The sequence below is a fragment of the Panthera uncia genome, chromosome C2, assembly GCF_023721935.1.
Source record: "Panthera uncia isolate 11264 chromosome C2, Puncia_PCG_1.0, whole genome shotgun sequence".
Taxonomy (NCBI): Eukaryota; Metazoa; Chordata; class Mammalia; order Carnivora; family Felidae; genus Panthera; species Panthera uncia.
The window spans coordinates 93,059,360-93,069,922 of NC_064810.1; positions in this window are offsets into that span (position 1 = coordinate 93,059,360).

Genomic DNA, 10,563 nt, shown 5'->3' on the forward strand with positions numbered 1-10,563 from the left:
TACAGCAGAGAAAACTGAGGCAAGGAAACATGGTTCAACTTCCCCGAGGACACAGTGATGCTGGCCATGCTGGAAGGGCACGTGTGCCTTGAATGGTTGTGCTCCTCTGGGCCTGCTTCACCACCTCCATCACTTCCTGAATTAGTTGCTCATTTAAAAGCTGGTGACAAAGAATGAGGTGCCTGGGTGGCTCAGTTGGTTAAGTGCCCGACTTTGGCTCAAGTCATACCGCACTGTTCCTGAGTTCGAGCCCCACATCCGGCTCTGTGCTGACAGCTCAGAGACTGGAACCTGTTTCAGATTCTGTGTCTCCTTCTCTCTCTGCCCCTCCCCACTCATGCTCTGTCTCTGTCTCTCTCTCTCCCCAAAATAAGTAAACATTATGGGGCGCCTGGGTGGCTCAGTCGGTTAAGCGTCCAACTTCGGTTCAGGTCATGATCTCGCAGTCTGTGAGTTCAAGCCCCGCATTGGTCTCTGTGCTGACAGCTCAGAGCCTGGAGTGTGTTTCAGATTCTGTGTCTCCCTCTCTCTCTGACCCTTCCCCATTCATGCTCTGTCTCTCTCTGTCTCAAAAAATAAATAAACGTTAAAAAAATTTTTTTTAAATAAATAAACATTAAAAAAAATTGTTGACAAAGAAGTACACACAAAGGAGTTTTTTTGCTGCATCCGCTATAATAACAAAGTTGAAAACAATTTAAATGACCAACAATAGGGGAATGGTTAAGAAAAAATATGGGAGGCGCCTGGGTGGCTCAGTGGATTAAGCATCCGACTTTGGCTCAGGTCATGATCTCACAGTCTGTGAGTTCGGGCCCCACGTCCGTCTCTGTGCTGACAGCTCAGAGCCTGGGAGCCTGCTTCGGATTCTGTGTCTCCTTTTCTCTGACACTCCCCCATTCATGCTCTGTCTCTCTCTGTCTCAAAAATAAATAAACATTAAAAAAAAATTTTTTTTAAAGAAAAAATATGGCTTATTCACTGTATGAAATACATAAATATTAAGAAGCAGTTTTTAGTAAATTTAGAAAGTGCTTCAAATATAAATGATTTCTCAGGGCACCTGGGTGGCTCAGTCAGTTAAGCATCCAACTCTTGATTTCAGCTCAGGTCATGATCCTAAGATTGTGACACTGAGCCCTGCCTGGGGCTCTGTGCTGACAGTCTGGAGCCTGCTTGGGACTCTCTCTCTCTCCCTCTCTTTCTGCCCCTCCCCTGCTTGCATGCACGCCTTCTCTGTCTCTCAAATAAAAATTAAAAAAGAAATGATTTTTCTGGTTCTTCTTCATCTTCCCAACCTCTAAGCCTGTGGTACTTGGAATGTGCGTCACTGACCAGTGGACTCATCTGTGACAAAGACAGAATCTCAAACCCCACCCCTGCCCTGCTGAGTCAGAGTCTGCATTTAACAACGCCTCCAGGTGGGTCACACCACATTAACTTTCGAAAAGCACTGATCCAAGTAAGGAGCTCTCAAAGGGTCAATCTTCAGACACCTTCTCTACTCTAAATATTTGTGCACCTTGAATTAGTGATCTGGCACCTGGTGACATGGGCGTTTCTCATTCCATCGGCCTGGGAGTTGGCCTTGGGGACTGACACTTATGTAAACACCCCAATGTTTCAAAAATGCACACAAGGTCGAGGTCCACTGTGTACATGATTTTCCTCATGATGGAACTGTAGGCAGAAAATGCGTGATACAAAAGAGCATATTCTGTGTGATATTAATTAGAGAAAAATACAGCAAGAAAAGGCTGGAAAAAATCTACCCCCAAATTAACTGTGATGCAATTAGAGGTGGGTTTGTGTGTGGGGAGGGAGGAGTGGGTTTCTTTATACTTTTCTCTATATAAAGGTAACAAACCTCAGGCCATGGGTTCAGATGTGCAAAAGATGTGACTTTATTTTTATATAGTACAAATTAATTTCTACTGTGAGCCCCAATCTGCTTGTGATGAAAACTTTTCAGTCAATCCAGAAGGATCTCTGTTTCAGTCCAGCTTCGCTCAGCCCAGCCACCACTAGCCTATAGCATCACTGTGCAAATCGGAACAGGTGCCCCTTCAGGCCAACGCAGCCCCATAACCAGCAACGTGTGATGGCCAAGTGCCAACCAGATTTTGGCCTCTTCCTGCTGCCTGGACTGGGGATCTCGATGCAAGGAACAGCCTGCATTCCTGTGTATGATGGTCCTGGGCTCAGCTAATTGAGGACCCTAATTCCTTATCCAATATTTTAGGCAAATTCCAGAAAGTTTTGTGGTGAGGCTGGATTAGGAGGGAGGCGAGGAAGGCGCAAAGTCTCACAATTCATCACTAACATTGTCCTTGCTAAAATCTCAGCCCCCGCTGCCTGGGTACTCCTGTAGCCATGCCCCATGTTGCATTTGGGGTTGCTGCAAAACGCTTGTTGCCCTCCTCAGCTTCACTGGGATATCCTGAGCCCTCCTGTGGGTTTTTGCCCCCCTCCCCCGAGACTGGCTGGGGGCTGGGGCAGGCGTGGGCACAGCACGGAGTCTCTTCTCAGTGCGATCTTTTGTGTTTCTACCCAGAGAATGTGTTGCTCCCTGAAGCAGGCAAACTACCTCCTGCATCACCTGCTGTGTGCCAAATCTATTGTTTATTCACGGGCTTCCTGTCCTGGTCTAGGATTTACAAATCAAACTCTGACTTTAGTCACCAAGGGCATACCTTGTCCTTTTCTCTGGTTTTACCCTTACCTGGCTTGATAAAAACCTCCAACTGAATGGGGGAGGGAGAGGCTTTCCTAAGAAAACACAGGGAAAAGATGTTAACATCTTAAAATACTATCCTTTACATGTACTATATATATCTGTGTGTGTGTGTGTGTGTGTGTGTGTGTGTGTATGTTTACAATAAGCCAACAAAATAAGCTGCAGGAAAAATCTTGCAAGAATTATTTTATAGAGAAGGTTACATTTTTTTTAAGTGTATCTATTTATTTTGAGACAGAGAGAGCACAAGCAGGGGAGAGGCTGAGAAAGAGGGAGAGAATCCCAAGAAGGCTCTGGACTGTCAGCACAGAGCCCGATGCGGGGATCAAACTCATGAACCATGAAACCATACCCTGAGCCAAAATCAAGAGTTGGATGCTTAATGATCACTTACTGGACACTTAACCAACTGAGCCACCCAGGCCCCCCCCCCCCACCCGAGAAGATTACACTTTTTTAACAATCACTTTCCCTTTTATTCTCTTCCTGATGGAAGGACAGCTACTACTGAAAACTTATTGAACACTTACTCTTTGCTAGGCACTCTCGAGAGTGTTTTGTATGCCCTAGCTCATTTAATCCTCACTATGGTATTATCATCACCAGTTTTGAGATCAGAAACTAAGACACGAAGAGGTGAGGTAACGTGCTCAAGGCCTCACATCTAGCATCTGGTGAATGGCACTCAGGATTCAAGGCCGGCATCTCCAGAGGAGCCCTGCATGGGATGTGAGCCTGCACAGCTCTCTGCTCTTACCCACGTATACGGCTTCCATGATCAAAGATGGCCACTTGAAGTTCAGAGGCAACAGCCTTTGCTCCCTCACAAAGCTGTAGTGAATATTTATTTTCTAAAAAGTCATCAGTAACTGTGGATATGTTTTTGCAGGTGGCCTGGTGTCTGTTATTAAAGGGAAAGATAAGGTTCATGGTGAGAACCTGACACTGGTTTTGGCTCATTCCTCACAGGAAGCTTGGTTTTCTCACTAAATTTTGTTGATCAAAATGGAACAAAGGCCATAAAATCCAACGCAGTGTGAGAAATGCAGCATTCCCTCCTGGGAGCTCGCAGACATTCATGAGAATGTCAAGGAGCAACACGGGTTGGAGGGGAGCAGGGGAGAGCTTCGTGCTGCCTAATTTTCATCTCACCTAGTGAAAAGTTGATTTCAAGCTCACATACCCATGAAATCACTGACAGTCAACATCTGGGAAAGTTCTAGTTGGGGGGAAAACAGCGCAGGGGAAATGCTTCACCCATGGGTGTCTGATGGATGTACACAAGTTTCCCTGGAGGGCTTAGTTGATAGGAAAACAATGGGTGAACGTCTCTGAGAAGCAGCTGGTACAGAGCCGCCCCTTACATCAGTTCTCAATACATATTAGTTTCCATCCTTCTCCTTCTTTGGAAATTAGAACTGTACTGTGGTCTGGTTGTAGGAGTTTTGTTAAAGAGCTTTCCTTTCTGTATTAGACTGCACACGCTGCCATAACAAAATACCACAGACTGGGCAGCTTAAACAACAGAAATCTATTTTCTCATAGTTCTGGAGGCTAGAAGTCCAAGGTCAAGGTGCCAGTAAGTTGTTTCCTAATGAGGTCTCTCTGCCTGGCTTGTGGAAGACTACCTTCACCCTGTGTCCTCACATGGCCCTTCCTCTATGTTCACGAAGAGAGAGAAAGATCTCTGTTATCTCTCTTATAAGGACACTAGTCCTATTGGGTTAGAGTCCCATCCCCATGGCCTCATTTGATCTTAATCATCTGCCTAAAGGCTCTATCTCAAATATAGTCATACTGGGGGTTAGGGTTTCAGCATACGGACTTGGTGATGGGGCACAATTCAGTCTGTAGCATGTATTGGGCCCTGTGCTAGGTGCTGAGAATCGTGATTTATGAAGACATAAATCTCTGGGCGAAGGAGCTCCTACTCTAGGGACTGACTCCATAGCCATTAGAGTCATGGGAGGTACAACGAACTGTGGGGCCCCTGAAAACAGATGTCTACATTACATGGTAATTCCTGTGTGGCCTTACGGGAATGATATCTTGAGCAAGAAAATTCCACAAATATTCTGGTAAGTGGTGATAGAGCTATTTGCTTGCTGTGGTGAAGTTGTACATGAAGGCTCATAAAAGTGTCGATTAGATCAGTTTCTGGGAAGTCTGAATTAAGAGACGGGAATGAATTTAGGCAGAACCAAAACTTAAACACAGGCTTTTCCTGGAGTCCTGAGGTTTTGGCCGTCTAGGACAAATTCTCTCATGTGCACTGCACCATTCCCTTGATTGTAGCTACAAGTTAGCGTGGAGAGGCACCCTGGTAGAAGGGACAGACTTTTCGAGTGGGAAAATCTGGGGTGCGGGCTGGCACGAGAGGAGGAGGCCACCAGCCCTTTTCACATAACAAGGTTTGTGGAAAAAGGAAACTCTAAAGAAGATACACCAAACAGAAAAATGTGCGCTACACAGACCCAAAGGCTTTTACACTCTTCACTAGATATGACTAAATGTCCGCACTGCAACCCAAAAATATCCTTGAATTTGACACTTGAGGTTGACCACAGCCTGGCTGGTAAAACCGTCAATCAACAAAGAACAAAAGGCCTGGGAGTGCAATTACCAAGCTTAGGCCACTAGGGGGCGCGCTCGGCATCGCTCACCTCAGAAGAGTGACGGAAGGACCCGCATCGCTGGGGATATGACTTTAGGGTGGAGCATTCAGTGCGGTATTGAGAGTGGGGGTTAGAAGCTGTTGTGCTTTTTGGGGAGGGAGGTCAAAGACCTAGTTACTTAAAGAATGATAGAGTGTGTGTTGACCTGGCCTTGACCTTTATAAACCTAGCAGTCCCTACATCCTAGTCCTTGGAGAGTTCTGGGATGTGATGTCCCAAACATGTAACTGTTCACTTTAAGACGACTAACTTACTTGTGTGAGCATGCTGTGCATTGTGCAGGAGAACATTTTGCACCTAGGTGCATGTGTGCATGCGCACACGCACACGCTCACTAATGGACATGCTTACTGACTTAAATACATTAACACACTGTCTAAATATTGCTTCAGTTTGGAAAAAATGTTGCATCCAAATCGAGCCATCTTTTAAAAATACAACTGGAGTGAAAATACTGCCTATATTTCAGAGAGCTTTTATATCTCAGTAAACAGTGGTATATCAGCTCAGGCTGCCAAGACCCAGGGGGAGAGGGAGCCACCAAGCCAGGGACACTGGTCAGAGGTAACCCCAGGTCCTACTTCCACAGCCGTCCCCTATCTGTTCCTGGCCCCATACACAAATTTGTGGCTCATGGCCAGCACCAGAATTTGCTCGTGCTCCTCACGTTCTTGGGCCTGCCTGTCTCAAGTCTTCCAGACACTGTGACCTGCTTTCTTCCCTCAGATGCTTAAGAGAGAACCTCTGAGGGCCTTCTTTATATTTGGGATTATGGGATAAAAAGATTGAAAGCATGAAGCCAGGTTTCCCCAGAGCATTCTCCGTGAGGGCTAGCCCCACCTGCCTTCTCCGCAGGGGTAGGGCAACGGGCAAGGACCCTGAGAGTTGTAGGAGGAAGGAGAGGAAGCTTGCTCCCTGTAGGCCAGGTTCAGGTGGGCTGAACCCTCTTAGTGTCGTTATGTCACTTAATCTTTGCTCCAATTTGCAGGCTTTCTAGTACTATTTTCGTTTGACATGGCAGGAAACCAAAGACCAGAGAAGCTAAGTACCTTTCTCATGGTCATCCAGATCTGGCATTTGAACTGTGACATTCTGAGTTAAAAACTAGCATATTTTCCAGTCCTGGCTTCAATGCTTTCGTCTACTTTTCCAGAACTACCTGAAATCTTCCTCCCTATTCTCTAGCTTTTCCGTGTAATGCAGGATCTTTATATTGGCAATGACTATGCAAATGATGATGACAGCTGACTTTTACTGATCACTTACTTGCAGACCAAGCAAGCAATGTGCTGAGGGCCAAGCCTTCCTTACCCTCAACCTTCACAGCAGCTGTCACTGACATTGGTATTCTTATCACCATTTCAGAGATGAGGCACCTGACTCTTAGGAATGTTAGGAAACTTACACAAGGCCATACAGCTTGCAAGTGGTCAAGTGGGGATTTGAACTGAAGTGTAACTGTCTATAGGTCCAGGTATTTAAACCACTGTGTTATCCTTTGCATCATGAGAGCATTAAGTCTATGGAGAAAATCTCAGGCCTATAAGATTATTTAGAAGATCTCTTAAAAATCTAAAACAATAGCAAAAAGGGGAACGATGATATCTCTGTGTGGCACTGTATAATGATGCAGCTGGCAAAAAAGCTTGCATGCTAAAACAGGAAGGTTTCTAACTTTCCCTGCTTAGAAAAATAATTGACTATGCTTATTTTCATTTGTCCTCTTCCTGAATTGGAAATTTCTGGAGTCTGGTTTTAATTGCATAGGAAGCCAACCTGGACTGTGATTGTTTGTCAGATGTCCCTTTCATCATTTCTGTAACAAGTCGAGGGGCTCATCCCTCAGGATCTAGTAGTTTGTGGGTGTTTCTGGTTCAGTGAATGCTTTCAAGTTACCGAGATTGAGGGAGTGAATGGCTATTTTGTTGTCAACTACTAGCCTCTGGGTATAAAACTGTGATATGAGGAGTGATCGAGGGAATGTGGAAGTATGGTTAAAACTGAACTTGAGTTAATTGGTCTTAACACACTGAATCTGAGTCACTTGGTGTGATACGCTCCTATCTACAATGTTGGGGATGAAGTAGATCAGTCCCTTCTTACCAGCACCTTGAAAAAGATCAGACATCAAACTGGATCTCAGCTACCAATCAACACTCCTGGAGTAATATTCTTAAACCCCAGAGTAATATTCTTAAACCCCAGAGTTTGGAATAACAATATTCCAAAGAACAAACAAAAGGATGTTCATCAACAAGGATCAGATGGGTATTATCTGAATATCTTGGATATGAATAATTCTTCTAATTGATGAGCTGAGCATTAAAGATGATCATTAAGGAGATAGACACTGAACAGAATTCATGTGTATGGCCGCTGTCCCAAGGCAACAGCCCAGGGAAAATAACTCACTTTAATTCCCTAGGTGGCAGCAGCCAACAAGGATTTAAAAGTCCATAAGGGTGTGGCATCTTGGAGAAGGAGTATGTTCCAGGGATGCACAGAGACACTGGTTGTGCTATAGGGTTTAAGATTCTGAGTTGAGTGGTGAAGAGAATGGAATAGGAGGCAATGTAGCACAGGGAGGAGTTAGAATCAGGAAGTCTGCATCTAATCTGGCTCTGCCACTGGCTGGCTGTGGGACCTGGGGCAACTCTTCTTTTTACAATACGACCCACCAGTCATTTTCCTCATCCTCACCTTCACTCAACAAGTGGGGTTGGATGAGTTCATCTCTACCTTTAGAGATTATATGACTCACAATTTAATGATTCCCTGGCATTTTCGTCACATTCTTTCCAACGAAATAATTGAGTACATTACAGGGAGTTGTGGAGGGAAGGATTGTAGGTGTGTGTTGGAGATAGATGCATTATGTCATTGTCATTTTAATAGTGTTACGTCCAGGGGCACCTGGGTGGCTCAGTTGGTTGGACATTGGAGTCTTGATTTTTGGCTCGGGTCATGATCTCATAGTCACAGGATTGAGCCCCATGTCAAGCTCTGAGCTGACAGCATGGAGCCTGTCTGGTATTCTCTCGCTCACTCTCTCTTGCTCTCTCTCTCAAAATAAATAAATAAACATTTTTAAAAAATAGTGTTTGGGTACCTGGGTGGCTCAGTTGGTTAAACACCCAACTTTGGCTCAGGTCATGATCTCACAGTTTATGGGTTTGAGCCCCACGTCAGGCTCTGTGCTGACAGTTCAGAGCCTGGAGCCTGCTTCAGATTCTGTTTCCCTCTCTCTCTGCTCCTCCCCCATTTGCACTCTGTCTCTCTGTCTCTGTCTCTCTCAAAAATAAACATTAATTTTTTTAATATGAAATTTATTGTCAAATTGGTTTCCATACAACATCCAGTGCTCATCCCAACAGGTGCCCTCCTCAATGCCCATCACCCACTTTCCTCTCCCTCCCACCCCCCCATCAACTCTTAGTTTAGTCTCAGTTTTTAAGAGTCTCTTATGGTTTGGGTCCCTCCCTCTCTAACTTTTATTTTTCCTTCCCCTCCCCCATGGTCTTCTGAAAGTTTCTCGGGATCCACATAAGAGTGAAAACATATGGTATCTGTCTTTCTCTGTATGACTTATTTCACTTAGCATAACACTCTCCAATTCCATCCATGTTGCTACAAAAGGCAAGATTTCATTCTTTCCCATTGCCATGTAGTATTCCATTGTGTATATAAACCACAATTTCTTTATCCATTCATCAGTTGATAGACATTTAGGCTCTTTACATAATTTGGCTATTGTTGAAAGTGCTGCTGTAAACATTGGGGTACAAGTGCCCCTATGCATCAGTACTCCTGTATCCCTTGGGTAAATTCCTAGCAGTGCTATTGCTGGGTCATAGGGTAGATCTATTTTTAATTTTTTGAGGAACTGTTTTCCACACTGTTTTCCCGAGTGGCTGCACCAGTTTGCATTCCCACCAACGATGCAAGAGGGTTCCTGTTTCTCCACATCCTCTCCAGCATCTATAGTCTCCTGATTTGTTCATTTTAGCCACTCTGACCGGCGTGAGGGGATATCTGAGTGTGGTTTTGATTTGTATTTCCCTGATGAGGAGCGACGTTGAGCATCTTTTCATGTGCCTGTTGGCCATCTGGATGTCTTCTTTAGATAAGTGTCTATTCATGTCTTTTGCCCATTTCTTCACTGGATTATTTGTTTTTTGGATATGGAGTTTGGTGAGTTCTTTATAGATTTTGGAGACTAGCCCTTTGTCTGATATGTCATTTGTAAATATCTTTTCCCATTCTGTTGGTTGCCTTTTAGTTTTGTTGATTGTTTCCTTTGCAGTGCAGAAACTTTTTATCTTCATGAGGTCCCAATAGTTCATTTTTGCTTTTAATTTGCTTGCCTTTGGGGATGTGTCAAGTAAGAAATTGCTGCGGCTGAGGTCAGAGAGGTTTTTTTCCTGCTTTCTCCTCTAGGGTTTTGATGGTTTCCTGCCTCACATTCATGTCCTTTATCCATTTTGAGTTTGTTTTTGTGAATGGTGTCAGAAAATGGTCTAGTTTCATTCTTCTGCATGTTGCTATCCAGCTCTCCCAGCACCATTTGTTAAAGAGACTGTCTTTTTTCCATTGGATATTCTTTCCTGCTTTGTCAAAGATTAGTTGGCCATACTTTTGTGGGTCCAATTCTGGAGTCTCTATTCTGTTCCATTGGTCTATGTGTCTGTTTTTGTGCTAATACCATGCTGTCTTGATGATTACAGCTTTGTAGTAGAGGCTAAAGTCCAGGATTGTAATGCCTACTGCTTGGTTTTCTTTTTCTTTTCTTTTTTTTTTTTCTAAATTTTTTTTTTCAACGTTTTTTATTTATTTTTGGGACAGAGAGAGACAGAGCATGAACGGGGGAGGGGCAGAGAGAGAGGGAGGCACAGAATCGGAAACAGGCTCCAGGCTCCGAGCCATCAGCCCAGAGCCTGACGCGGGGCTCGAACTCACGGACCGCGAGATCGTGACCTGGCTGAAGTCGGACGCCCAACCGACTGCGCCACCCAGGCGCCCCTGGTTTTCTTTTTCAACATTACTTTAGGGTCTTCTGTGGTTCCATACAAATTTTAGGATTGCTTGTTCTAGCTTCAAGAAGAATGCTGGTGCAATTTTGATTGGGATTGCATTGAATGTGTAGATTGCTTT